General features: G+C 42.1%; 1 protein-coding gene across 3 annotated transcripts in view; it reads left to right on the top strand.

Moving 5' to 3' along the window:
• Nucleotides 1-27,762, top strand: part of ERG (ETS transcription factor ERG) — a 148,054-nt gene that overhangs the window by 55,760 nt on the left and 64,532 nt on the right. The gene's annotated exons all lie outside the window — the stretch shown is intronic.

The raw sequence follows: 27,762 nt of genomic DNA, 5'->3' as shown, positions 1-27,762 counted from the left end.
TAAGGAAGAAATTCTTCACTACAATGGTGGTGAGACACTGGAACATGTTGCCCAGAAAAGTTGTGGATGCCCCATCATTGGAAATGTTCAAGACTAAGTTGGATGGGGCTTTGACCAACCTGGTCTAGTGGAAGGTGTCCCTGCCCATGGCAGGGGAGGTTGGAACTAGATGATCTTTAAGGTGCCTTCCAACCCAAACCATTGTATGAGTCTATGATTCTGTGAAATCTTACTAAACCTCATATTTGTAACTGATAAGGGGTCACTGTGCTTTCAGCGATTGCAGAAAGCAGAAGGTGGATATTTGAATATTCGGAGAGTGGATTTGTGATTGTGTTGCAAATAGAAACAAGGCAATTTTATATCAATATTAGTACAGTGCACTTTGGAAGCAGTCTGCATGTTTTCGTACATAATTACATCTTCAGTAAAATTGCAAATTTATAGAGACATCTGGTGTATCTTTTCTCATACTGGAGTAGTATCAGCTGAGTAGGTCTTGTTGGAAATCTCAGTTTGTAGTTTTGGTAAAAGCCAGACTCACAGATGTAGATTTCTTTGTGGCATTTCACCATTGGATATGACCTTGACTCTGCTGTGAATCTCAAAAGTTAGTGGACCTCTGCAGTTCATTCTTGCATCTGTTACACAAAGTACATGGGGAGGTGCAGCACCACCTAACTGGGATGAAAAAATTATATTTGCCTTTCTGATACAGCCAGGACGTAGCTCTGAATGGCCAGCAGAGAAAACCAAGCTAGCTGAGGACAGACCAGCTTTGGTGCTGCCCACAGCAGAGGCACATTGGCATGATGCTCATGGCTCACTAGCTCATCCTGCTTGGCAGCCGCGCTGTTTGGATTCAGCATCCCCTCTTGCTCTGGGAGAGAAGAGGAGGGGGTCTGTGTCCGTCTGCCCCTGCCCTGTGGGGCCTCAAGAAGCTGAGTGTTATCTCAGACACCCATTAACCTTGCAGTCTGCCCTGGCACTGAGCGCACACCTCAGACGGGGCTGGGCTGAGAGCAGCCAGGGCTCCGTGGGTGAGAGCTTTCCAGGCAAAGCAGCCCATCATTGCACACTGCAGTTTGTCAGAGTGAGAGCCTTGGAGCCGGCAGGGTGTGATTCATCCATCCCGGCAAGGTCTCTGAGGCAATCTGACATTATTCGGACTGATATCATTAATTAATGAAGGCTGAATGTTATTTTTAGACTCTGGATTGAGTATTGAGTAGAGAAGTCTATGAAAGGGCTCTTTGATTTTGGAAAATTCCTATGGCACTGTCAAATTTGCTAACAAAATTAAATCATCTGCCAACTTTCCAAGTTAAGGAGCACATCCCTTCTTGAGGCTTGACTGAGTCTCCTCAGTGCCTTCTTGGGATCAAGGGATTATTTGATTTATATTAATGCCAAATGAAAATGATAGATAGCCTCCAAAACCCAGTCATATTAAATCTCTTGGGTGGGCTTTGGAGAAAGCGTTTTTGTTTGTTTGGTTCAGCACAGATTTAATCCTCCCCCACCTTTGTTTGGCTGTGTTTGGTTTAATGCACTCAAGGTGGAAGGGAGCCAAAAGACAGTTTTTGTGCAGCCTGGGGGTTGGCCACTGGGTTGTGCCTGGGTTCTGCCCCTCCAGCGGGGTGACCTGCAGCCTGCTGCAGCAGGAGCGAGAACCTGTTCATGCAGCCGTGGCTATCTCAAACAAACCCCCAATTTAATGAGGTTCGGGTCTGGTCTTGAAAAACATCAGGGTTCGCTCCAAAACAAATGAAGAGAGCAGCTCCCCTTGCTCCCAGTGCTCACATCGCAGGGGCTGGCACTGTTCTTCCCTCCTCCCGACCTTTTCCTCCCTGGCGTGGCCTCTTGCCCTGGTGCCGGCTGGCCGCCCACTTCACGGACCTTGCAGGTGTCCAGAATTAGCAAAACCTTTGTGGGCCTCTGGTGGCAGATACATAAATGTAATGCTGTCATTCCTTTTAAAAGTCCAGCCCCAGCAGGGCTGGGAGCACGGGAAGCGCAGCACACATGTGGGCCGGCTGGCGATCACACATGGATCCCATTGCAGCCCTAATAATGCTGGGGCAGGGGGAGAAGGGCAACGGGGCTGCCGGCAGGTCAGCCCCTCCTGCCCTCAGTTCGTCTGTCTCCGGGCTGCTGTTAAGTCTTCATGTAAACAGAGAGGTTCCCAAACGTGGCTGGTTCCTTGGCTTGCGCTTGCTGCCGCGCTTTTTGGGCAAGGAGGTGGCATGCGTGGCCAGCTGGTCTGCTCGGGCAGCGGGAGCCGTCAAGTAATTGCTGTACCAGGCCCAATGCTTTGTGGTTGAATTAACATGCATGTTGTCTGAGCTGGGCACTTTTGGAATTATGCCCACCAAGTGATGGTAATCGTGTCACCAAGTGTTTGTCTGTCAGCTGTAGCCTGTTGTCCTGGGGGCAGCTGCTGCAATACGTGTGCGCACGTGCACATACACACAGCTGGGAGCAGACTGGCAGCCACTTTAGCTGAATAAAGCACATGAATGCTTACCATTTGGGGGAAAAAAAAAATCTGTTCTAGATTGTGCTCATTATAAAGAGGCTTGACGTGGTACCATACATTCAGCAGCAGAAAGACCTGAGTTATTTGAATCCCCCATTTGGTTTGGTGTGGCTTGTGTCCATGAACCAGTCTGTAATCTGTAATTCTGGCTGCTGGAGTGGGGATTTTTTTAGGGATGTGTGTGTGACTTGCTTTAGATATCTGCTCTAGAGGCGCCCTTAAAACATTTTGCTTCTATTGCCAGGATCAACAGACGAGGTGCTGGAACAAACTGATAAATTAAATAGCAACAAGTTACCCAGACCTGATGGTATTAATCCAGGAGTTGTGAAAGGCCTGAAGAATGAAGTGCCTGAGCTGCTCACAACAGAAATGTAGGGACTCAGGGGAAGTAGAGAACTTGGGAGTGACAGTCTTTGTACTTACTTTTAAAAACAAACATGAGAGCGGTGCTGGGAAGCACCTCTGAGCCTTACTGCAGGGCAAAAATAACACCTAACTAGTCACAATAATAAACAATGGAGAAGTTATAAATACACCTCCTACACCAATGATATGAAAGAGATGAAGTGGGATGTATTTTCCAAAGGAAAATTGGAAGCCTTTGTTGCACCACAATTTTTAGAACACACAAAAAAGCAGATTTGGAAGAACAGGTTAATTTAAAAAACAAACAAACAAAAAAAAAAGCTCAAGGAGCTTTCTTGTCAAGGGAAAAAGTGACATTCAGTCACCTGTTAAAAATGGATAGGAAAGAGAAAATAAGAAAATAGTAGTAAACATTCAGTTTTCATCCTGGTACCCAGGATCAGCAGCAGGGTGTCTCAAACTGCATCCTAAATCTGGCATTGTTTAATGCATTTAGTAATGAGCCGGAAAACAGGAAGTGAGGCCCCAATCAGATTGGAGATGATATGCATGTTCATATATTTTTCAGATTATTCAAGACAAGCTGAAGGAAATACAGAATGTTTCACCAAGCCAAGTAGAAAGCACTGTGCTATGACGAATCAATATGAAAATATATATGAAAAAGTAATGTAGGTAGGAAAAAAATGTGCCAATGAATAACTATCACTGCAACTAAATATACTGAATACTGCTTTTGAGACACACTGCATTAAACTTCTTCCACGCTGAAAACTGGTCTCCTACTCTTAGTTTATCGGTTTCTAATTTATGGTGAAATATGAACCTGCATCCTATGGCAACAGTTCCTCTTTGATAACTTTCTTAAAGTTATTCTGCAGAAAGTCCTGAACTTCTGATACACTTGTATTGTGTCTGGACCAACCAGTGATCCATGTGGTGCAGTGGCTGATAAATGACAGTGATGGTAATTAATACCATAACCAGCTGTTATAGCTGCTCTGATGGGCCTCTGTGCTTGTGACTGAGCGTGGTGGCTGAGGTGGATACAGGATTAATATGTGTCCTGGTATTGCTTCTCCACAAAATCGTTCTTAGTGCTGCTGCTGTTGGTTTTGGTGCAAAGTTTGGATTTAGTGTATTTTTTTGAGATACCTGTATAAAATATTTTTTGCTGGCTTACATTTACTGTCTCTTGCAGTATAAAAATGATCATTTTTCAACTTGTATTAAGAGAAGTGAGAGAGGTTCAGTGATTTCAGGAATACAGAAATGCAATATGAAAATACAGGAGAGTTGGTGCTCAGTGATGTCTTGGAAACCCACTCTATAACCCTCCCCAGGGCAAGGAAATCTCACTTGTTCTGAGACTGTAACAGAAAAGGTCCCTGGCCATATTGTCAAGTGGTGTCCTTGGAAAAATGCTTTTAGTGAGCGTCAAGGTTATCTGTGGCCCCTGTAAGATGCTGTATTATTCTGTGAAGTTTCTACTTGAGCATCACATCTGTATTTGCATGAGGATTGGGCACTGGGAAGGGACTGTGGCTCCTGATCACTGGTGACCACTTTTTCCCAGGAGAACAGTGTGGAGCAGGAGGGAGCTGTGTGAGCATCCTTCCCATTGTTTCAGTGCCTTCAGGCATGGCCTTGAACATCCACTTGCAAGATGAGAGGATAGTTTGCTCTCTGTCCCTCTAAGAAGACTTCTCCTTTCCAGAGGAGGCTGCCAAGGTTAATAGCCATGTGTGGGTGTAACCTGAGGTGTGGTCAACATCTTGTTTTTTGGGACTTGGATTAAAACCACCACTAAATAGCCACCTATCTGCTGGTGACGACTTCTGCTTGTTCCTGAGCTGAGCTGGATTTAAAATGGTAATGTGGATGACCCAATTCCTATTTACAGTTTCCTCAGCTGTCCCATGCTCCCAGATATATCTTTACTAGGGAAACTACGTAAAGCAGCTGCCACATATTTCTTTCAGAGTTTCCATTAGTACCAATTTGTGCAGAGGGTGCCAAGACCAGTTCTCACTTATGTCAGTGAGATCTCAGTGCTCTTTGAGTTCCCTCAGATCAGGGAGCTGGTGTGGATGACACTGGCTGCCCAGTGCCACCCATTTTGTAGGAAGTGTTATCTGCCTTACGATGTCCCATTATCTCTGTCTTCCTGATGTCCCATAGGTAAGGCCTATGAAACCCTCTCTGACTTACATGCTGTTTATTCATTATTTTATGTCGCTAGGGTCAAGCTTCATCTCACCTAACTTTACTTGTCTGAAAGATAAACCTGTCTTCAGAGCTACTGGAAATACAGGCATATCCAGAGGGTATTTAATCCAATTTTAAAACAGACTGCAAAGGAGCCTAGGCAACTCCTTCAGCCTAGGTGTTGAACTTCGGGCAGCTAAGGTAAGGTAAAGATAATATCACTGTAGGATTTGCATACATTGCTGCTTCTTGATTCTGTAGTGGAAAGGTGCATTCACAGGCTTGAAAAGCCTCCTTAAACTTTTGAAAGAAAAATCACATGCCAACTTTGTAACAATGGATCAGATGGAAAAAAAGTTCCACGAAATATGTTTCAAACTGCTATCTCGGGTAGTTTTAGTACTCAGTTAAAGGTATCAGAAGTACAGAGATTAGCAATTTGGATTTACAAATTACTAAATTAAGTTTTTTTATGGTTTCTGTGGGGAGTAGGAAGGCAAAAGTCTTTCATGGCCTCATGGGACTGTAACTTTTTAAAGTTTAGTAACTCAGTTTTATATGTTAACTTTCCTGTCACCAGCACTTGTAGGATTACACGTACTTTTAATAGTATATTTAATCTGTCTTTTCTGGAGTTTGGTGAAATATTTTGTTTTAGTGCTTTGTGTCTGCTTGGCTCTGCCTAAAAATTAAACACATGCTGATCTTTATTCCTTCCCTGTTCCAGAATGAGTTTCTTTTAAAATGGGTTCAAACATACAACCCTATTACCCAAACTGATGGTATCATTCCTAGCAAGGATCCCTGTGCAGCTTGCAGATTTTAGCTTTAGCTGGCAAGGAGGCACAGCATTCCTGGCTATTTGCACCACATGGTGAGTAACTGCAGCTTTTATCATGAAGGAATCCCCAAGTGCTTTTCAAACTCTTTTTATAGGAGTCACTTCACTCGTCACTGAAATGCAGCCAATGCTGGGGTAAAACATGGCAGCCATTCAGTGGTAACCAGAGTCTGCAGCACTTCTGAAAAACTGGGACCATTCTGCAAAATGTCAACATTTCTGATGATGTTGGTCACGGGAGGCCAGGTCCTCAGTATGAATAAATTAACATTTTGGCTTCGCTGGTGTCTGCAGAGTAGCTGTGATTTCTACCCATGGCAAAACTGGCCCTGTCTGAGTACTTTTCACTCTCTGAATTCTTGATTATACAAAAGCCACTTTTGTCTCATTTCCCACTTTGTAAACCTTGAAGCAGCTGTCAGAGGGGCCTCTGATGTTCTCTGGAGTGGACACCAGCAGTGCCCCTCCCTGGTCCTTGCCCCTGCTGCTTGCTGATCTCCCCAAACCTTTCCCAGTGCCATGAGCCACAGTTGGTGCAGGCTCTGCACCCTTCTCACTTCAGGATGGTGGCAAGAAAAAACAGCCTTGTCCTTGGCTTATCCTTATATCCAATACCAGATGTAGGTAACAACCCAGGTGGCCTCTGCTTGTTGACCTTCAGACAGATTCAGCAGCTCTATCTCTCTGTTGCCTGCTCAATCCCGAGCATGGCGTGAGGTCTCCCTCTGCCTCAGTCTCCTGCTGTGCAGAGGGGTGATAGCACCTTGCCAGCAACAAAGAAGGCAGCAGTATTTTCCCACTTCATGCATCTGTTATGAGGGAAAATTAATCAAGTAACATAAGAAAAGAACTGCAAGGTGGATGCATACACACACCAGGTAATATTCCTGAGGTAAATAATACAAAGCCATCCCGGATGCCTGAAGCTATAAATCATAGCTTTCTGCTGTTATTTAAGACAAACAAAATTAGAGATTTTCCCTCTGAAAGTTTTTGAAAGGAAACTCTTTTCTCATGTAGTCAAAAGTCTCTCTTAAAGTCTGTGGGGTGTTTGTTTGAGTCAGAGCCATAGGATCTAACCTAGCACACATTGCCCTTGCAAATGCAGCACTCTTCGTCAGAGGGAAATCTCACACTGAAGAAATGGAACAGTAGCCCCAAAATAATGGGTTTTGTCCTTAAATTGTGCAAATTCTCATGATTTTGTAAGTACACGCCTTAACTAGAGGCTCCCAAGACAGGTCAACGTGAACCCTGGGATCTGGTAATGCAGGACTTCCCACGGCTTCACCTGGGCTTTCTGAGAGCGTGTCCTAAAAATATGATAAAAGTGAGGCCATGACGTTATGGGTGGAGTTGTGTGGAAGGGAGCATGTGGCTGACAGCATTTTTTCCAGGAAACTGGGCAGTGGACTTGTGATTTCAGATGTTTTACTAGATACTGCTGGTGATCATGACGAGCAAACCAGGCTGCCTTTCTGCTGGGTGAGGTTCAGATAACACCTAGCCCCACTGTTACATACTTTCATGCAGTTTAGATATAGAATATTTATATTGTTTTGAATGAGATAGACTTTAATGAGAAGGCAGCTTTGGAAGTGCTGGTTGTCATAGCAGCACTGTTAATATTACTGGTTTTGGCATGGGAGGCCCAGGAAAAGTCTTTCTAGAGCCAGAAATCTGACAGGCTTAACAGAGGGTAGCATCTCTCCTATCTGTCTTGCTCTGCATGCGGCTATAACTTAAGACTATTATTTCCTCTGTGACAGGCAAATAATTTTGGCTAAAAATTGACTTGTATGTGGGAGACAAAGATCAGCTTCACACGTGTAGATATAACCAGGTGCACATCATCTTCCTCCCTCCTCCAGAGAAAAGCTGTGATGGAGTTTCCTGAAATATTTCACTCACACGAGCGTGAGAAACTTTTATTTTGTAAGGATAGGTGCTTAAAAAAAAGGAAGGAGTCTGTAACTGCATAACTTTCATTTATGCCAACATCCATTTTTAATGATTTTCATGTTCAGGTAGCAAATCAGCATTCCATTTTCAAATAGACTGTTGGCTGCATTATTCTGAAGCATTCAAATGTTTCTGTATCCAACCTGTATATTTACATTTGCAAACAAAACCCTTCAAGAAATATGTTTAGATTATGTTTTTTTAAAAGAAGCAAAAAAATGATAAATCATTTAGAAGGGACTCAGTATATTAATATGGCCATTTTTTAGCCATATATCACTGAACACATTGTCAGGAAAGCAATACAAAATGTTACGCTTCCCTGCTTTGAGGAGTTCTGCTCTCTGAACAGAATAATATTGAAGTAATGTAAAAGAATTACCTTGGAAGCCTATTGAGGAAATAAAAAAGATGTAAAATAACTTCAAAATTCTTAAGTATAGTGACATTCACAAGAAGACAGTCACATACAATTTACTGTAATATTTCTAGTCTGCTTTCTTGCACACTGGCTAATCTTCATACTTAGGGCATGCAACCACAAAATGACCAAAACCAGAGGTCCCTGGAGAGGCTGCCAAGCACGCACCTGCCCTAGGTAAGGTGCAGAGGAGCTGTTTGGGTTGTGACCTGCATAAGCATCACCTCCATGCACCCTCAGGGGACCTCAGCACTGGCACGGCATGGGGCCTGTTGAGTGGGCACAGGCCAGGGGGACAGTCCCGAGGCTGCCTCCAACTGAGCACTTTTCAATTCAAAGGTCACCTTCTTGGGTGCGAAGAGCTGACATGACGAAATGGGGCTGGGCACATAGTGGTCCCACTGCGGGAGAGCAGGGAAGCAGTGGTGGTGGGGAACGGCTGCTCTGGTCTGGGCAGAGGAACCTGCACCCAGGCTGATTTTCTCTGGGAGAAGTTGCCTAACTTTAAACAGCTCCTCCTCTTATACCTTTTAAGGGTGGGGAAAATATTCTCCAGGCAGACCTGATTGCTTGCACTTCTTTAACATGGGGGTGTTTAAACACACATCTTAGCTCTCCCCAGGACATTGTTCAAACCACAGGGTCACAGGAAAGCTTAGGATGTGGTGAAGAGCAAGGCAGGGTGAAGAGCAAGGGAAATGCTTTCCTTTCCAGTGATATTGATCCACCCTTGTGCAGGATTTATGGAGCCAGAAGTTTGGATTTAACTATTCTCAGTGCACCTTGTGGCAATGACCAGCACTGATGGGTACTGAGTCTCAAAGATGAAATTTTGCAGCCAGTTCTACATGAACAGATACAGCCATTGTTGATGTGACTCCAGGATCAGGACTTCATAGTAAAGCTTCTACCAAAAGGAAATGATGAAAAAATTCATTTTTCATGGTGTAAATTTTTCTTCAGAGTAGTGTAAGGCATTTTTTTCCTACCTGAAACTAGATCTTAAACTGGTATATAGGCACATAAATAGAAATAACTTAATTTTCTGAGTGAAGGTTGGTGGCCCTCCTAATTTTTTTAAATCTGGGCAGCCTGAACTGAACATCTTAGAAGATGACTCCAGAGGGACTCCACTGTCTTCAGAGGGAGCCATTCTGACTAGCCTAGAGCTTTCAGATAGCTAGCATAAGCAGAAATGTATCCCCTGCTTAAACACAGATTTAGCCTGGCAGGCCAAAGATTTCAAAACTGCCAGAAGTAGTTTACTTTCAACACTGAGGCTGTTTTTAAATCTTCCCCCCTCACACACACATACATTTTGGCTGCTATTTATCACTTTAAATTGTTCCCTATCAAATATGAAAAGTGTTAGGAGTAGCTAGGATGAAGTGCAGGCTCTAAGGAAGAGAGTGACAGGACTCCCCTGGCTTCAGTGAAGACAGGATTTAACCCTCACTGTCTTTTTTTTTTTTTTTTTAAAGCTATATGTATATAGTTTATTGGTTATGAACTGTATTACTTTCAACCATTTTATTTTGGCAGAGTTTACTGCTAGATAATACTATGCATTTTTTTAAGTCAAGTTGCTAGCTTGGTAAAAGGAAATTGAATACCCACTTTTAAGCATAGTTAGTCTGTTGAAAAAAAAAATGGCTGTATTAAGGTGTTAAAAACAGGAAACAGTAGAGCCATCCAGAGGGAGATGACAAGATAAACTAGCGAGTACAGTTCTTCATAAGGCAAAATGTTAGAATATTTTTAAACCTAATCAAGTTCTAAATACTGTCTTTTTCTTCTGTGGTTGTCCATGACCATAGAATTATTTTCTACGTGTTATATGCCCTTTGAAGTAATTCACACGTTGCATCAATGCAATCAGGCTGTGGCTTGCTCACAAGCTATGAATTCACTCTGATTTAAAAACTTACACTCAAACTGTATGACCAGTCTCTCCCTGCATTTCCTGTAGTATGTTTTCTGAATGGAAAATGAAAACTGACTAAGCTACAGGGCCAGAAACAAATCTGGCAGTACTCAACAGTCTTTCACTGAAGTCATCCTTCAGTACAGAACTTCCATGAATAAAGACAAAGTGAAAAGACACTTGTATCCTTAGCTTCCAAAACGCCACAGTCCTGTCATAATTTTATGTCAGTGACTTCAAAATGTGCCACACGGAAGACTAAGAATATATAAAATTTTACAACTGGAGAATATATGGATTAGCAATAGTTATTTCAGAAGGATGATGTAGCACACAGCCTGGCAATTACATTTCTGTATTGAGTTGCAATTACAGTAACTAATAGTGCTACATTTTAAGGGAATCTGTAGAAAATCCTACTGAATTTTTACTAGAAGTGGTTACTGAACCTCAAAAATAAGTAATTAAAAATGAGCTTGCAGAGTGTCAAAAATGCTAAAACAGTGAACATTTTTTAAAGTATGCAAATATTTGCATCAATGCCTGCGTTAATCTAGGTATTTTGACACATAATGAAAAAGCATTAGCATGAGGAATACATTATACAAAACCGCGATAATCACTGAGATTCTATAACGTCTTGATATCCTTCCAAAATCTAGCCAATGTAAACTTTAAGCTAGTAGTAGCGATGATGTAATTTGCCTTGTAAACAGCTTGAGAGATTTGGATGAAAAACATCAACCTTGGCACTTGAGTTTTTTTTAAACAAGCCACCAAAAGAATGTATACACAGAAAAGTCACATATCTCAGCTTTTTGGTAGGCTTCATCTCACCTAACTTCAGACATCTAATGTCTGCATTTAAGCTATTTGTCCAAAGCTGCCTTTACAGGAGCGCTCCTTTCCAGTGGGAGGAAACCAGCTGTTTTTAAAGGCAAAAATAATCTCAGCTGAAAGCAGTCACTGAAAATTAACCAGAAAAAAAAAATTAATACAGCATACTGTCCTCCGGCTTCCCGCAAAAGATGCTTTGGGAATAGCATCTCGCTGGGAAAAAAGGGAGACATCTGCAAAAGGTGAGGAGGCCTGTGGGAGGGAGGAAGGGTTGTCCTCGGGTGGGTGCCCGCGGAGGAGAAGCGGAGCTGTCCAGCAGCGCCGGCACAGAGCACCGAGCAGTCTTTGGGGTACAGACACTGCTGTCTCTGGTTGAAAGAAGACATGCAGATGGGGAGAAAGACCTACCTGACCCTTCCACCAGCAAGCGAGCACTGCACTAGCATGTGTTGCAGCTGCAGCTAGTATCATTTTGAAGCCTCCTTGTTTGCAGGGGCTAAGAAAGTACCGAATGTGTCTGACATCATCCACAAATGTTAAACACAAGTGGAGCTGGGTCGACGGAAGTTCTCCTTTGAAACACGCTTTTGAAAAACTGCAGTCTTCAAAGCTGGCTTACATACCCTGTGCTGTGATACAGTCTTTTGTTTTGCATAAGTCTTCGTTTTAATGAGGTAGTGCAATGCAGCTCATCAAAATCAAAAACATATGATGCACCCTAGGCAAGAGAAAGGCAATAACTATACGGATTTTTGAAGAGGGCTAGTCATACCACAGGCTACCATTATAACAGAAAAAACAACAAGAATTTTAATACAGCTGTCTGGCCAAATATATTAATTTAAATTGAATGGCTTTTTCTGATATTATAGCTGTGAGGCACAATGTTCTACTGGCAAGCATCTTCAAAACCTTTTTTAGAAGATTTGCTTCAAATTATTTCTGTGCACCAGATCTTGATGGTATGTACATTTGGGAGTCTCACCAAAGGAAAAAAGCTTTTGATTAAATCAATGACCTTTCCTGGAGGTTGAATGAAATTGAGACTAATACAAAAAGCTACCTCCTCCAAACAGTGTTTTCTTCAAAATATTTACTCTAAGCTCTCCTCCATTAAGTTTACCCTAATTTTTTCCACAAATGTTCAAATCCTTGTGCCAGCACAGAAATACACTTTCCCATTAGAAAATCCTTTTAAATAAATTTTAGTCATTTCCATGATCACTTCCCCAAATGGCTTGCTAACTACCAATTGCCATTCTTTGCCAGAGAAGACTGCTGGGTGCTGTTTACTCTTGGAAACTTGGTCTGTATTGTGCTTGTGCTTTGTTGTGCTTCTTCAAAACCTGGTAATACTCGTTTCCCTCAGCTAATTGCATCTTCTCCCACTTGGCAAACTGAAGACATTTTCCTGCTGACATGGAGAAGAATGAGTGTGATCATTTATTAAAAATTATTTTCTGTATTGATGTCACTTGATAAAAAATGGTGTCATCCTGGCAAATAACTTTGCACTTTGTTATGATTCTGTGAATCACAGCTCTGGGAACCCACTGAAGCTGAGACAACATGTAGCATGCTCCCCAGCACTTGGTGTTAATGAAAGTTGAGTCCTACAAGGAGACCAACAGCTTGTCTGATATTAGGCTGCCTATTACTGGATTAGGCTTGCTACAAAGCCGTCAGTTATTTCACCAAAAGGCACTGGCTCAGTAACAACTACTGTGCAGAGCTGGTGGAGGAAAAAGATCACTTTCCTGCTCACCTGGGTGGCCTAATTTTCAGGTAGGCGTGAGGCAACCTACAGAGAGCCCTTACACAGATTGAAGGATTTATTCTGGTGCCGCCTGGGGTGGTACTGACTTCTTTGCAAACCACATTGTCTTCTACAGTAAAAGAAATCGTCAGTGACCCATTTAGGGAAGGCTTTTTTTTTTTTTTTTTTTTTGCCTTTGCATGTCTGATGCACCATAAATTACCTGATCAGGATTTGACACCCTAGCTCTATGCTAATAATGCAAAGTTTATTTTAGAACAGAAGACAAGTCTTTGGTATATACTTTTTAGAAATACAGTCTACTTTCATTCCCACAACACCAGTGTTTTTCCCAACATGCTTTCCTTAATTTTGGAGCCATAGAAGTGATTTAAAGCAATTCTGATAAAATCATTTAAGGAAACAACCTTCTAACAACATGTCACCCATCCCTTTTGCATCACTTGTTACATTGGTCTGCACTTCTAAGAAATTAGTGGGCAATTCTGAGCCCCTCACAGGAGATAAAAAAATTCTTCAAGGGGTAAGGTGTCAGTAATTCCCTTTCTCTTACAAGACAGCCTCTCCTCCTCTATCCACGTAGGGTATGAAAATTGCTAATGGAAATAGTAACTGCTATTATTTCTATTATAATAGCTCTGCTGCTCTGGAACACAGAGTACTGGCCAGTCCTTCTGCTAAGCGTGCCCTTCTCCCACCCTTACCCTGTGGTACCTTTTCTGAAAACCCACACAATCATCCTCTAGTTAACAGGAGTGCACAACTGAGGCAGAACCAAGGAGCAGCATCCTCCTTCAGTGCGCTGCAGGGAAATAATTTTGGCCAGAGAGTTTAGTAGCTCTGTCTTGGTTTCCAGGTTGCATCAGTTGTCTCCCTGGAAAGAACCAAATGGAAATCTTTCTTGTGGAGCACCACACCTGACAACAGCATGCACTCTCAGGGCAGGAAGGGAGTGCAGGGGTAGTGCTGCAGGGCTAAGCACTCAGGCATATGGTTTCACACTGCTTAATAACAATGCGGATTCACACAGTTTGTTTCGGTTTTGTTTCAGTTACTTCCTTTGCCTCGAGATTTCTCCTTGGAGGCAGGTTGCTGTCCATATTTGTTTATCCTGTACCCAGATGAAAATCCAAGATCCATTAGTTACAACCAAGTTTTTCAACCCCTGGGACTGAATGCAGAATTATGGCCGTTCCCCACAAAGACATAAATACCCACTCCAATTTACTAGACCAAGACGTCTGTAATCTAGAACTGCAACATTCATGACTAGTCCTGTTAGCTACTCTCACACATGGGCAGCATCGGGCCCTGATCAATTACATACAATCACACTTGGCTAAAAATGTTTCAGATAGAAACTTTTTTTTCTCAAGAAGTAGTGCTGTGCTTTAACATGATCAGCCTTGTTTCTTTAGCACAACCAGATAAACAGTGACTTCCTGAAGTGATAAGTTTTTATCTTTGTGATGCCAAAATAATCTGCTGCATGTCCAAAGACTGTTTTTGTATCCAGGCAATTTCTGGTGAATTTTTACGCTTATCTGAAGGCTTCTTTGGGTTTCTGACTCTACCCTTGGTCACCAGATCTGGTACAGTTGGAGTTTGGCAAAGCTGATTTCCTTCTGACTTGCATGCATTTGATTACCTGATTTGATGTAAGTGTTGGAGGATGTTCAAGCCTGTGTCAGATTTGAATATTTTCCAGCAAAATGTTCTTATTTATAAGCCTGTCTTCTATGCAGCAGATATGTTTGGTTTTTTTTAATCAAGGTCCCCAGCTGTAACTCTCCCATGGCCAGACCTGGTGAAGTTCAGGTGCCTCAGGACACACCTTGATTTCAGGGATGCCAGTCTCAGCACAGCTTGGGACTCAGCCTGTAGTGTGACAGCCCCATTATTGTTGCTCAGAGGTGGAAGAGGCAACAAGTGACAGCTGATTGATGGGTGTGATCAGATACCTCCCATGAATCACCTTGTGGTGGCACGATGTGTCCCTGTTCTGCTGTTCATTTAAGGCTGTATACAGGGATGATGTTTGTGACTTTGGGTAGGAGACCACTTTCCTTCTAGTTCCATTTGCTTAGGTTTTCTTCTGAGTTTTCTAGAAACTTCCTTAATTATTACTGACATTCTGTTAGCTCCCCATTTGGTTTTTTTTCCAGTAGTTTCTGCATTTACCTGTAGCAACCTATATTTCTACCTGTATTTGCCTATTCACCTTGGATTCAGGAAATTGCCAAAGTACATGCTTAACTTTGAGGATAAGCCTAAACTTCACCAGCTTTAATGGGATAAAAGCATGTGCTTAAAGTGAAACCTAAAATCAAATGTCCTTCCTGAATAAGGATGTTCTCCTGAGTCAGACCCTGCATGCATTGCCTTAGAATAGATCCTGGCTGTCCCTCGAGTATGTTAGACACGCCGGATGCTTTCAGAAGTGGTTAATCTGATGAAAGAATTCATCTCAGAGTCATAAAGAAACCACAAGTTTCCTTCACTTTCAGCCTCCTCAGTCTGCTGCTTTGATATCATTGGTCAGCTGCTTGTGCTGCAAGAGCACTTGTGTGGAAAGTTTCATACTCTTAGGGTCACACAGGTGAGAGCTGCTCACACATAAGAAGTGGGTGTAACTTTTGTTTCTTAACTCCTTGCAGCTAACCCTCTTTGTGAATACAGGCTGGGCTTGTGTACTAGCATTTCGAAAGTGGAAGTTGTCAGATGAAGACCAAAACCTCCATGGTGCAAGAAATAGGCACAAGATGTTAAAACACAAGTACTGCAAAACAAAGAGAGGGCAAGAAGTGCAAGGGGCATGTAACTTCCCATGACTCTTCTTCCTTGGACAGGCAACACACTCAAAACTTTGAAGAGGGAAGAAACTCGGTGTCAATACACAGCACGCTACCATATAAATGTAATATGGGAGACACACACCATTATTTCTGCTTGTGGTGGGTTGTTGTAAAAGGGACGTGGCTCTGAGTATATAGAAACATTTTATTTTAGAACTCTTGTAGGATGTTTTGACATTTCCTAATTTTCTCAGTTGTTTTTTTTAATAGCGCAAAGAAACTCATGGAATTAAACCCAAATTTGAAAATATTTCAGATGGCTGAGGACTGTATTTTATAAGAAATATATTATTCACTGACACTATCCCTATTATATGTTTGCAGTTCTCAAAAACCATTTTCCCAGTAAAATCTTACTCCCTAATGATCTTCTCTCCTTAGCCAAATTTATCCAGTGCATAAGGATGTTTGTCACCCTACTGTATCCTTGCATTTCCTTAGTACACAAAAAATATTTGGGGAAGGGATTTTTTTTCCATGTCTTGGCCAGGGAATCACCATATAATGCATGAGGCTGAAGCCCAAAATAGCATGGCAACTGGAGCATGAATTTATGTATATAATTTCCATAACGTACTTTAATGCATGAGATTTATATCAATCCATAGGTGTTCCAGCTTGAAAACGGCAGGGTAACTTGAAAAAAAAAAAGAAAAAACAAACCTCAATAAGAAAATTAGCCTGTGGGTGAAGATCCTTTGAATGAAACTTCACCCATAACAGCTGAATATTTTGTTAAGAGCTGAACGCACTAAAATCATCATTGTAATTGAAGAGACAACTGTTTTTACTTCTATTGTAGAGTCTTTAAAATTAATAGCATAAATTACCATGTATGAATCTGGCTATTCACAGTGCACAAAGTTCTGTTGTTTGGTACAAGGAGCTTGCAAAAGCAATCTAATTGTTTTCCAACCTTACTTAAACTAACATATATCATTTTATTTGTTATGCACTTCAATTTTGTCTCAAAGGTCAATTTTGAGAATGACAGCTTAGCAACATCAGACTTGCTGCAACTTTTGCATTTTTTATTTTTCTATTAGAAGCACAAGCCAGAAAAATATCCCACTTCTTGGCAGTTGATTAGAACCATTTACTATAATTTTTGACACTGTAATTATATGGTTCTGTGTCAAATAATACATTCCAAATTCTTTCCTCGTGGAGAGAGCTGTGCGGCTGGAAATATCTCGATGGACTTGCTTGGATCATACTTGTGATATTGGCAGATACACAGGTTTGGTTTTGCATATGCTTGGCTTGTACAAAGCCTACACAAATTTAACTTTGAGATAAATGCATTCTTTTATAACATTATTCATGTGTGTTATTTGTACTCCAGTGGCAAGCAAAGCTTCCCCAACTCCGAGATCTGGGGCTGCCGTTGTGCAGGACCCAGGAGGAGTTTCTGATTAAAGGTCCTAATCCAGAAAAGCATCTGACTGAGTGTTATATCATCGTTCAGTTGCTTGTAATTTCTTCTGTCCCACTTTGTACAGGACAGTTAAAGAGCAAGCAAGAGGCTGAGCCGAGGAGTGAGTGACTGAATGATGAAGCTGCTGTCTTGGCAGGTGGCAAGTCCTGCTGGCAGGGGATGGAGGTGATGGGACTGCTGTGCCTAAGCATGTGCTGGGCTACCGTGGAGAAAGGAGGGGGGGCTTTCCCTCCTTGAAAACGTTGAGAATCATGCTCTTCCCTTCCTTTGCTTTCATGACAAATGCCCTGAAAACAACATGTTGAAACCACTTAAGCAAGTGCCCAGCATTTTCAAAGCCTGCTGTTATTTTTGTTCAGGCCAAAACTAATCAGCAAGTTTGTCCTGAACTAGCAAATGGTTTTGGCTGTCCCCAAACAACATTCTTTGGCAAATAACTGCATTGCCCATAAGTAAATACAATTTCACCAAACTGTGATGAAAATGTTGCATATGGTAAGAGATCTTTGGAAGACTGCAGCTGCCTTGGAAGGGAGCATGCACTGTGCCTGAGTGCTAGGGTATTAAACCACCTGGTCATCTTAAATACCTGTGGCTAGCTGGTGAAGTAGGTTGATATGGTGAGTAACTCCTTATGAAGTACTTGTTCTCGTAGTAGTGTCAGCAGCTCAGGGTAGGAAGGTCAATCCCTCTATACTGGACTGTTTTTCAAATGGCATTTTTCTATATTTTTGGTAAGCCCGTAATCAATGTCATGTCTAAAAAAAAGGCTGTTGAGGACTATTTTCCACATCAGACAGGAAAGACCAGGGTTTCTGAAAGTTGCCTGCATTTTTTCTTTTTTACTTGCTGTTTAGGTCTCCTGAAACTCTGATTATTTGATGACACTGGTAAATCTCCCAGTTGACTGACCTACACTGGACATGCAAAGCAGCGGCTTCAAGTATTTGTGCCTATGGTATGTGAAGGCATGAATAGAGGCTCAGCTACAGCTAGAATGAAAATTCTCAGAAAAAGTAAAAATTAAAAAAATAAAGTCCCAAGCCTGCCAAACCACATCCATAAATTCATTTCTTACATTTTATGTAGTGTTCACCAAAGTCAATGAGAATGTCATGTTCAATTGTGTAAAGATAAGCCCATATATAAGTCTTTGAAGGACAGAAATTCAGATCTGTGGTGTTATTTCAAAACCAAAACGAGGTCATTAAAAAGAAATCCAACAGCTACAGTTGCTAAGTACAACAATGCAGGTACCAATAGTGTCCTTTGTTGAATCTAAGAACTGAAAAGCTTTGAAATATTAACACTTAAATCTTAGGTTACTTCGAAGTCTAAGGAGAATCTCCTACTTTCCCTTTCCCCTTCCCTTTTCTTTTCCCTTTTTCTTTTCCTTCTTTTAATGCCAGGTCATTTAAAAAAAAAAAAAAAAAGACACTGACATGAATAACATGTCTTCTCCCCTCTCCTTGTAACAAATTTGCCATTTACAAGACAAACAAAATTTTCCCCTTGATTCTCTTGGTTGTTAAAATAGAATTGTGTATGGGACACTGGTTACAACTGTATGGGTGAAGAGAGGATCGCCCTTCCATCAATGCAGCCATTCAGTGTAGAGACAGATTTGACTGGAGGGACAGTCTGGGACAGGTTTGTCCTCAAGTGTCGAGGACTTACCTGTCTCAAGTAGATCCTCTCCAGCTTTCATAAGGAAACAGAGCTCTCCACCCTTTCAATGGAGGGGCTGAGAGCTCAAGGATAACCAGCTTTCCATGAGGTTGTGTAGCTCAGCAGGGAGGTGAGGGAGGCAAGTTGTGTGCCTACCAAGGGAAAGGCAGGAGGAGCATTTTGTGCTGCACTGGGTGCATTTTGCATTGATTTTGGCTACAGCTGCCTAGCACATGGGCACCTGTATGGACCCAGACTGGCTACAGCACCCTGAGTCTGGCACAACATCCATGGGTGATGGGAGGGAGCAGATGAGTCCTTGGCAGAGCTGTGGAAGGATTAGGGGCAAAGGTGCAAAGGAAACCAAACTGTTTAATGCCACAACTCCTTTTTGAGAAATGCAGTAGCACTTCAGATAGAAATGTTTTAACAAGGAACTCCTTCTGGAGAGCAGTCACAGTACTTTGTGGGGAATAATGGACTAATTCTAGAGTGAGTTCAAGGTATTCAAAGTCATCTCCAGCCCAACAGAAGAAGGGATAGTTTAAACGTTTATCTTTCAGTTGATACAGTCTTCTGAGAAGACGGAGATGAAAAAGTAGACACCCCATGGAGTTGAGTGCCATGAACTGGAAAAGTTTGGCATTTTCTAGGGCTGGGACCAAAACACAGATCCATTTAGAATAAATGCCCCGTTCTACGGGACTAATGCTGCATACAAAACCTCAGTTCTGTTTTACTGGATCCCAGCTAATTGCAAATGGTTGTTGGGAAAGTCACAGGCCACCAAGGTAATTCAACACACATGTTTTAGCAAGTTTTTCACACATGTCTGGCAAGCCTTTCATAGTAAGAGAAGGCTTTAGGGATTCTTTCCTGGGCCTTAAATCATGCATTAAATCCTATCAATTATTGGTTCCCTCCCTGTTTCCACTTCTGCTCATTTTTTGTTATTGGACAGTACTTTTTGTGTCTCGTAACATGACTTACTTAGAGCCCTTCAAAACCCTGAATTTCCAGTTTGCAGGAAACTGTGATAATGTGTAATTTTGTTTAATTCTCAGTGGGTCAAAACCTTAGTCCACCTGAGGTGAAAGCAGTTTTGCCATCCATGTCAGTGGAAGCAACTCATTGTCTTTATTTTTCTTAAAACACTGTGTAATGTACGAAGTGCTTTAGATAAGAGTAAAGAGATTGTGGTGATGATGACAAATCCAGGTCTGTAAAAACTATGAATTAGAATTATCTTGGCAATTAACTATATTCAATGCTTTTTTCTTTAAGTGGTAAGCATTCTATGCCCACAGTTTTTATCCATTCAAGCAATTGAGAACTCCTTTGCTCTCTTTCTTGTGGGTGTATTTGGTCCCCAAGAGAAAATATTTTGGTTATCATTGCCAAGTCTTTTGATTTCACTGTAGTACTTTTAAGATAACAATCTGATTTTCTTGTATGTTGTTGGAAATTCTTTCTCTAAATGTACTGAGCTTTAGAAATGTGGTCATACGGAAATCAGATCAGGTAGGACTTTATCAATGTGGCATTTCTTGGGTGTCTGAAACACTTGATATTTGTCATCAAGCTTTACAGATCCAAGGTACAGACGCTGTTACTCTTTAGAAGAATTCACAGGCACGTTTCGTTCTGGTAGTAAAAATTTATTTTATAAACTGCTTGATTAACACCAAAGGTAGAGAGTTGCCAACAGCCTGTTCCTGGAATCACCCAGATTCCAAACAGAAGTCCTTTCTCCTACCCGGACGATCCTGCATGACCACCACTGCAGATACAGGGTAAAGCTTCCAGACGTGGGACCTAGCAGAAGAGAGAGGAATGGGGGGTTTCATTGCCAGAGAAATGAGTGAGCTATTTGTAGCACATCATCATGCTGTGATTGAGACCTATCCTCTCTGATCTTTAGACAGCCACAAGAAAACTGCAGTTTCTGCAGGAATTTTTGGTTAATATTTCCTCTCAATATATTTGCTCTGCTCTTCAAAAAGGTGGTAAATATTTTCAGTTTAATTGTATAGCTGAGACTCAAGATAGACCAGTGTTAGTTAACAGGGATTTTTTTAATTATTTTTTTTTCTCACAGGCATATGGTATTACTGGGTCTTAGAGAGAGCCAGAAATATCAGGCAGTTACAGAAATGTGTGAATCTTATCCTTTTTGGACCACACAGCCTAGTCTCAGGAGTATTCCTAGAAGATGACTATCACATTTTCCAAGTCCTTAATTTCTATTTATTTGTTGAATCTTATTGCAAAATAATTGTTCAATGATGATTGTTTCTATTATTTTAGTATTTAAAAGGGCCAGCTAAATGTACTCTTCTGTCCTAAACAGAAAAAAAAAAAGAAAAGAAAAGCAAGTTACCAGTGCAGTGGAAATAGTTTGGTTTTACTGTGTATGTATGCAGCTTGTATTCAGTGTTTGGGACCAATGATGGAAACGGCATCTCCTGTAACCTGAATTTCTCCTTCATAATTTTGACAAAGGAACACTGTTCATGGAGGAGTCTTAATTACCACATTGCTCCATCAGCCCCCACACCATTGCTTTTCTAACTCTGCCCTGTCACCTATGGCCGAGGGTGGCACCAGGCAAAGGGTCCCTACTGCAGTCAGGGCAATTATTTCAGTTTTAACATAAGACACTGTGAGATACCTGGCACAGATTGAGACAAACTAAGTAGACCAAAGTTTCATTTATACATCTACTGTTCCTTTTACATTTTCACTCTTCCCCATTGCCAAAGAATTCACCTTTGGTGGAAGACATCTGTCTAAATGGAAGGAGGGTGATCAATACTGGAGAAAAAGATCAATGGGGAATCAGTTTTTTTGCTGTTTTTCAAATCTTGAACTTCATCTGTGTTCATAATTAGCATGAAGATGTATAAAAGTCCTGAGGGTTTCTATTTGTGTCTGTCTGCTGGGGTGAGGATATTCCTGGGTGTGTGCATGTATCTCAAGGCAGTCAAAGGGTGGCAGATTTCAGTTATTAAGCATGATCTGGATTAGCCCTGGTCTTTCTGGGTCACTAAGTTTCAAACACATATTTCACATCTGTTTCTTGTTCACAGCCACTAACAAAGAAGTACAATACCCAAAGAGTCCCAATTTTAGATGCGTCTGGTCCTTTAAGGAATTCAGCTAGTTACTGAGAGAAGGAGAGAAAAAAAGCACAGCTATACCTCCTATTCAAATTTGCAGATTAGGCAAAGCCCAGAGGTGAAGGGTCAAATGAAACAGTTGAAAGCATTTTCTATAGACTTCCTGGTTGCGGAGAGGTAAAAAGAGAACGCAGTCCTCCAAAGCATGCTATAAAAGCCAGAAGAGTGTGAGAGACACTTTAATAGTTTCCATTCTTGATGAAAATCTTGAAAAAGCCTCACTAATACAGCATAGAAATCCAGTACACCAGGCATATTTGCTGTGTGCACTGCCCATCAATCTAGGGATGGTAAGACTGTGAAGGACAGCAGTCTGTAATAACCAGTTCAAACTATTGTGTATTTCAGTTAAAATTATCTAAAACATTTGGAAGAAAGTGATGACAAATGTTGGCCTTTGCCCTTGCCATTATTTGTTTTTTCCTTGCAGAGAATTTGCTTTTTTGAAATGTTCCGGTTTTTGGGGAGTTTTGTGTCCTGTGCTATCATTGTCACTTAACCAGCTTTAAATTAGCATCAAATGTAAACCAAATAGATTTTGTGGCAATTTTAAGCTGAAGATTTCAGCACGCTTTAATTATGAATCCATACAGCACTCCTTTGGCATTTGGTGGTACAGCTGTTAACGTTCTGGAGATGGGAAAATTAAGGAAGAGTGAAAGGAAAGTTGGGTATAATTCATCTCACATAAGCAGAGTTATCCAAAAGCTGAGTGTCTCAGGTAATAGTAAAGGTTCCTTTTGTAGGTAATGGAAAGAGGGATAGAGAAGTACTTTGAAGGTGTGATTCATCTCTCCTCTTTTAGACAGCTGTTGTAGGTGAGACTAAATGACATGAAGAAGATAGTTGCATTGGGAACTGCAGAAGTAGTCTTGGAGAACTAGCTTAGCCTGGACACCTACATTTAAAATCACTGAAGCCTGATGAAATGAATCCCACTTCAGCAACAGCAATTCAATTCCTGTCTGCAAATGAGTGGGTCAGCACTTCCCTGTTATGAAGTACAGGCATTGGCTATTGCAAATAACTCCAGTGTCAATATAATAGTGACTGTGCCAATGTAATTCAGGTAAACAGAAAACAGAGGTCTCTTTTAATTTCCCATTTCTGTGTTGTGGGTTGTTTGGTTTTTTTGTGGGTTTTTTTTTTGTTTTGTTTTGTTTTTTTTGTGGCAATGTAAAGGGTATAGCTGGTCTCCAGAGAAGATCAGAACAGAAAAGGCAGGCAAATAGTGATGTAGTCACCAAAAATATTTTGGCTGGTAGGAGCTTAAATATCTTGAGTCACAGGGACTCAGAGTTGGTAAATGACGTGCTTTTGAATTTCACTTTGAAAAATTCCAACATTTCATTTCTGTAAAATTTTGTCCATTGGAAAACAATCCATTCCTGATTGCTATTATCCATGAAGTGAAGTGAGAAAAACTCCATGTTGCCCCCAAATCGGGCTCTCTCCCAACTTTTCAGCTCTGCCATCGAGTGAAGTGAATTCATCGCTATGACAGGAAGGAAGGTGGGGATGGGGGAGAGATGTGACGGGACTAATTGGTCAAACGGGTTGGAGTAGCTGAAGACAGCGCATGGGGTCACTGAAAGGAAGCAAAGATGGGAGAGTGGGAAGACGTTAAGTCGTAACCAGCGCTGAGGGCAAAACCGGCGGTGGGTACCGCGGCGGCAGCAGGAAGAAATCTTTCTTATCGGCTTCTATTAAAATACTCTTTTTTATGAAAAGAAGTAATTTCTGACTTTGGAAAGAGCTGTTCATCGCGTCGTGTTGGAGGAAACAATGCAGCCCGGGGAGCCAGCCGCTCTCCTTTAGAGGGGCACGGAGCACCCTCTAGTGACCGCCGCTGCCCGGCTGCCCGCGGCTGCCGGGGCGCTCCGGGCGCTCAGCCCAGCTGGGGAAGGGTCGAAGGGATGAAGGCATGCTCCTCCTCGCTCCGCTGCGGCGCAGGACTTGATAGTAAAGGAAATGAGAAGCCGGAAAGCTTGGAAACAATGCTGGAGGAAGGGGTGCTTTTCGTGGGATGCGCGCTGCGTTGCCCCGATGGCCACGTAGTGGTAATTGGTATTAATTACGTGGCTTTACGTGGGCTGTTTGCTTTGCCATAGTGATTGGAGTTCGGTGAAAACAGATGCCCCACTTCACTCAGACTAGCACCTTCCTCCCAGAGGTGACCTCCACATTTCCAGCCATAGGTCAATGGGCACGAGCCCACCCCAGAGCCGGACCTCATTTTCTCTACGGCAGAGTTTGTCCCATGCCCTCAGACCTGGTGCTGCATCAAACCCACTCAGGTGTGGAAGGCAGAGGTCCCTTCAGCAGCCTCAAAGTCCCCATAGTCCTGGGCATGGGGGATGAGAGTCCATCATCCTGGGGCGCAGCGCCTGAGCTGCCGGCCCCACAGCCCCTCGGGGCAGGCTGTGAAACTCAGTTGTACTCCCGAGCACCCGTGTGCTCCCCTGCTAAAAGCCTATTTGTGAGACCTTTCTGTGTGGTGAGGGGGGAGTTTCCCCCTCTGAGCAGATTTACAGACATTTTTTTCAGAGCCAGCTGTAAGCTGTGAATTAAAGGGAGGAAGTCCTGCCAAAGGGCTTGCTGACAACTTGGTAAGAGTATGTTTGGCCCTCACACACTGAGCAGAGCATGGCCAAACTGATATTTGGAGCTTCCTTTAAGCAAAATGCTACATCTTCTTGAGAGGATTAAGACCTTTACAGATGTATGTATATTCATGTGCCATGAAGTAGCATTAATTTGCCTGAATTTCTTAAAATCTGCTTCCAAAGACTGCAATTCAAAGTCTTATTGTACTCAAGTTTTTTGATTTGTAGCCTGGTTTTACCTAGAAGAGAACCTCTTTTTTACCTGTAATGTTGGTAAGAAGAACAGAGCTTGCTTTTCCTTTCCTTTTTTTCCTTTCCTTTTTTCCTTTCCTTTTTTTCCTTTCCTTTTTTCCTTTCCTTTTTTCCTTTCCTTTTTTCCTTTCCTTCTTTCCTTTCCTTTTTTCCTTTCCTTTTTTCCTTTCCCCTTTCCCTTTCCCTTTCCCTCCCCTCTCCTCTCTTCTTTCCCACATCTGCAGACACCGTATGTGCACACAGTAAGCTTAACGGCACTAGTGAGGATAGGAGAGTGTGCCTCTAATCTCTTGGTCAGCCTGGGCTGACAGCAGTGTTCTTGGTTTACCTCCCAGACAGCAAGATGGATTACAGATCTGTTTATATAGAGAATATTGCAATATATTTCATACATCTTAACACTCTAGAGGATATGATATGAAAAAAATCTAAAGACAGGATTGTCTTTTACAGTTAGCAGTGGTGTTTAAAATAGCATAAGAAATTATCTCTTTGGAAATATTTTGCATGTGTTTAGGTGAGTACATATTGAACGTATTTCTAGTCCGTCCTAGAAAGGATTCAAGAAGCAAAACAACTTTTTTCTTTGGAAATCAATCTTCTTTGTTTAGGATCTCGTCTAATCACTTCTTTTGCATGGTCAGACCAAATCTTTAGGTCTGTACAGGGCCCTGTTGGTTTAAGTAGGCTTGGGTCAGAATAGATCGGATCCTTTGTCTCCAGTCTAGAAAGCTCTTCTCTAAAGAGGGAGCTCTTTAGTCTTATAGGTAGAAGGCACTTAGAGCAGTGTTTAAGCCTGTCTGTATTCAGGAAAGAACTTAGGCACAGCTGTAATTCTAAAGCATGTGCAAAACCCCTGTTTTGATCAAGAAACTTAAGCACATGTGTAATGTTAAGCACATGCAGGAGTGTTTTGTTGCTCTGTGGTTTCTAGATGCAGGCTTCAATGTAGAAAAAGTTCCAACAGAAAGGAGCCTAGACAAGTTAGGGTGTCAAGCTTGAGAGAGAAATTAAGGGGGGAAGGGAGTGTTGGGTGACTTGTGTGGATTTTTAATACTTTTTCATGTTTTCATTCAGTTTGTTGACCAAGCTGCATGTTTTTAGACTCAGACAGCATTATTTCAGACAATAGCACAGCTGCCTACCATAACAAAAACATATTTTCTTTCTATTCAACCTCAACAAAATGCAGAAAAGAGAAAAATAGTAGAAGTGTTTGTACTATTTCTCTTTTGCAACTGGATGATGGTGATTTGATAACCCAGTATTTTCCTTTCCTTACAATACCAAGGCTCTGTCTTGCAATTGGATCAACATAAGCATAAGCACTCAGAAGTCTGCCTGTGGGTATTAGCTTGAAAGTCAAATAAACTTCATTGAATTCTTTGGCACAGGATGTGTGCCAGTTTAAAATGGCAAAATCCTTACCAGGCTGTGGGCTCTGTAAACTTATGTAATAATAGTAGAGCTTAGCAGAGTCTGATATTGCCTGCCTTATGCTTCCAAAAGCCCTATATAAATCAAAAGGAGGTTTGTCTATATGGAGGTAGGCTGGGGAAGAATGGTTACTAAAACCTACTTGTGAATGAATTTGTTAGATCCCATCCACTGGAGAGCTGAAACTGACACTTGAAGCCTCTCTATATATTTGAGAAAAAACCAAAATATCATGGGCTTAACTGGAGTGGAAGTCACCCAACTGAAATATTATATAATGCTTTGAAATGTCAAGAAAAAGGTTCTAATCTTTTGGCTGTCTTGCTCATTGTTTGGAGATGAAAAGGGAGGAAATCAACAGCCCCATGACATACAATTACTGTAAATTGCTTTCTTTTCATACTGTTCATAATGAAAATAGGAAAGTTACCAGAAGTTACCTACTCTGCAGAAGCACAGTAATTCAGTGGATGTAGACTGCAAGAAGATACTCAGCAGTGAACACTGTATTTCTGTATGAATCAACTAATGGAGAATATAAACTATTGCACAGCAGTGCTGACTCTGGATTACTCTGAAGTGACTAGAAGGCATCTTTGCAGCGGAAGAAACCAGAGCTTCTTAAACTAAGCTCAAGCTAAACTTGTACAAGGAGTCGATCCTGTGGCACCTCAGGATCCAGACGGGGGTGGGAAAGCAGGATGTCTGCTCTCCCCTTCCCAGTCTCTCCATTGGGATCTGGAGTCTGCTGGGGGCTTGCTCAGCCCCTTGGGCTGGCTGAGGAGGCCCTGAGGCTTGTGAGGCAGCTGGAGATGAGTTGGGATGCAGGGCCCAACTGGCAGACATACAGCTAAGCTTGAAACAGACACTCCCCAGGGGCAGCTCTGCCAGATCCCAGTTGCACTGGTCCTGTGTCACTCCATTGTGTTCAGAGATTTCCAGCTCTGCGGTCCCCGTGGGGCACCTGGAAATGAGGATTTCCAGGAACTAGTGGGTGGCAGAACCATTCTTGTTAGCAGTGGCGTGTGGATGAGCCTTTCTCTGCCCTGCCTCGTGTGAGATGGAGCAGAGCTTGCAGGACGAATGCCCGAGAGCCAAGCAGGAAGCATTTCGTGTCCTCCGGGTGCATCTCTGGAAAAGTGCATGGCCGCGTTTCACCTTCTCCGGGTCAGGATAGGAGGGGAAGAGTAAACTGGAACTTACCACTGTCATTGTGTACCATTTGGAAAAAATGCATACCAAATGCCAGCAGTCATCACCAGTTACAGAACACTCAGATTTCCTTTTCTTTTACTAAGGAGCAGTAGAGGAAGGCATTGGGAGAGGGTGAGGTCACCTGCCTCCGCTAAATAATGCTATGACAAGCCATCACTATTTCTTGTTCTTTTCTATCATACCAGAGTCCCTGGTCAGAAAGCAGAACCTTATTACAGTGGGAATTATCTACCC

This window comes from Phalacrocorax carbo, chromosome 1 (assembly GCF_963921805.1).
Source record: "Phalacrocorax carbo chromosome 1, bPhaCar2.1, whole genome shotgun sequence".
NCBI lineage: Eukaryota > Metazoa > Chordata > Aves > Suliformes > Phalacrocoracidae > Phalacrocorax > Phalacrocorax carbo.
Note: the sequence above shows the minus strand (reverse complement) of the source record. Positions and strands in the feature narration are given on the sequence as shown.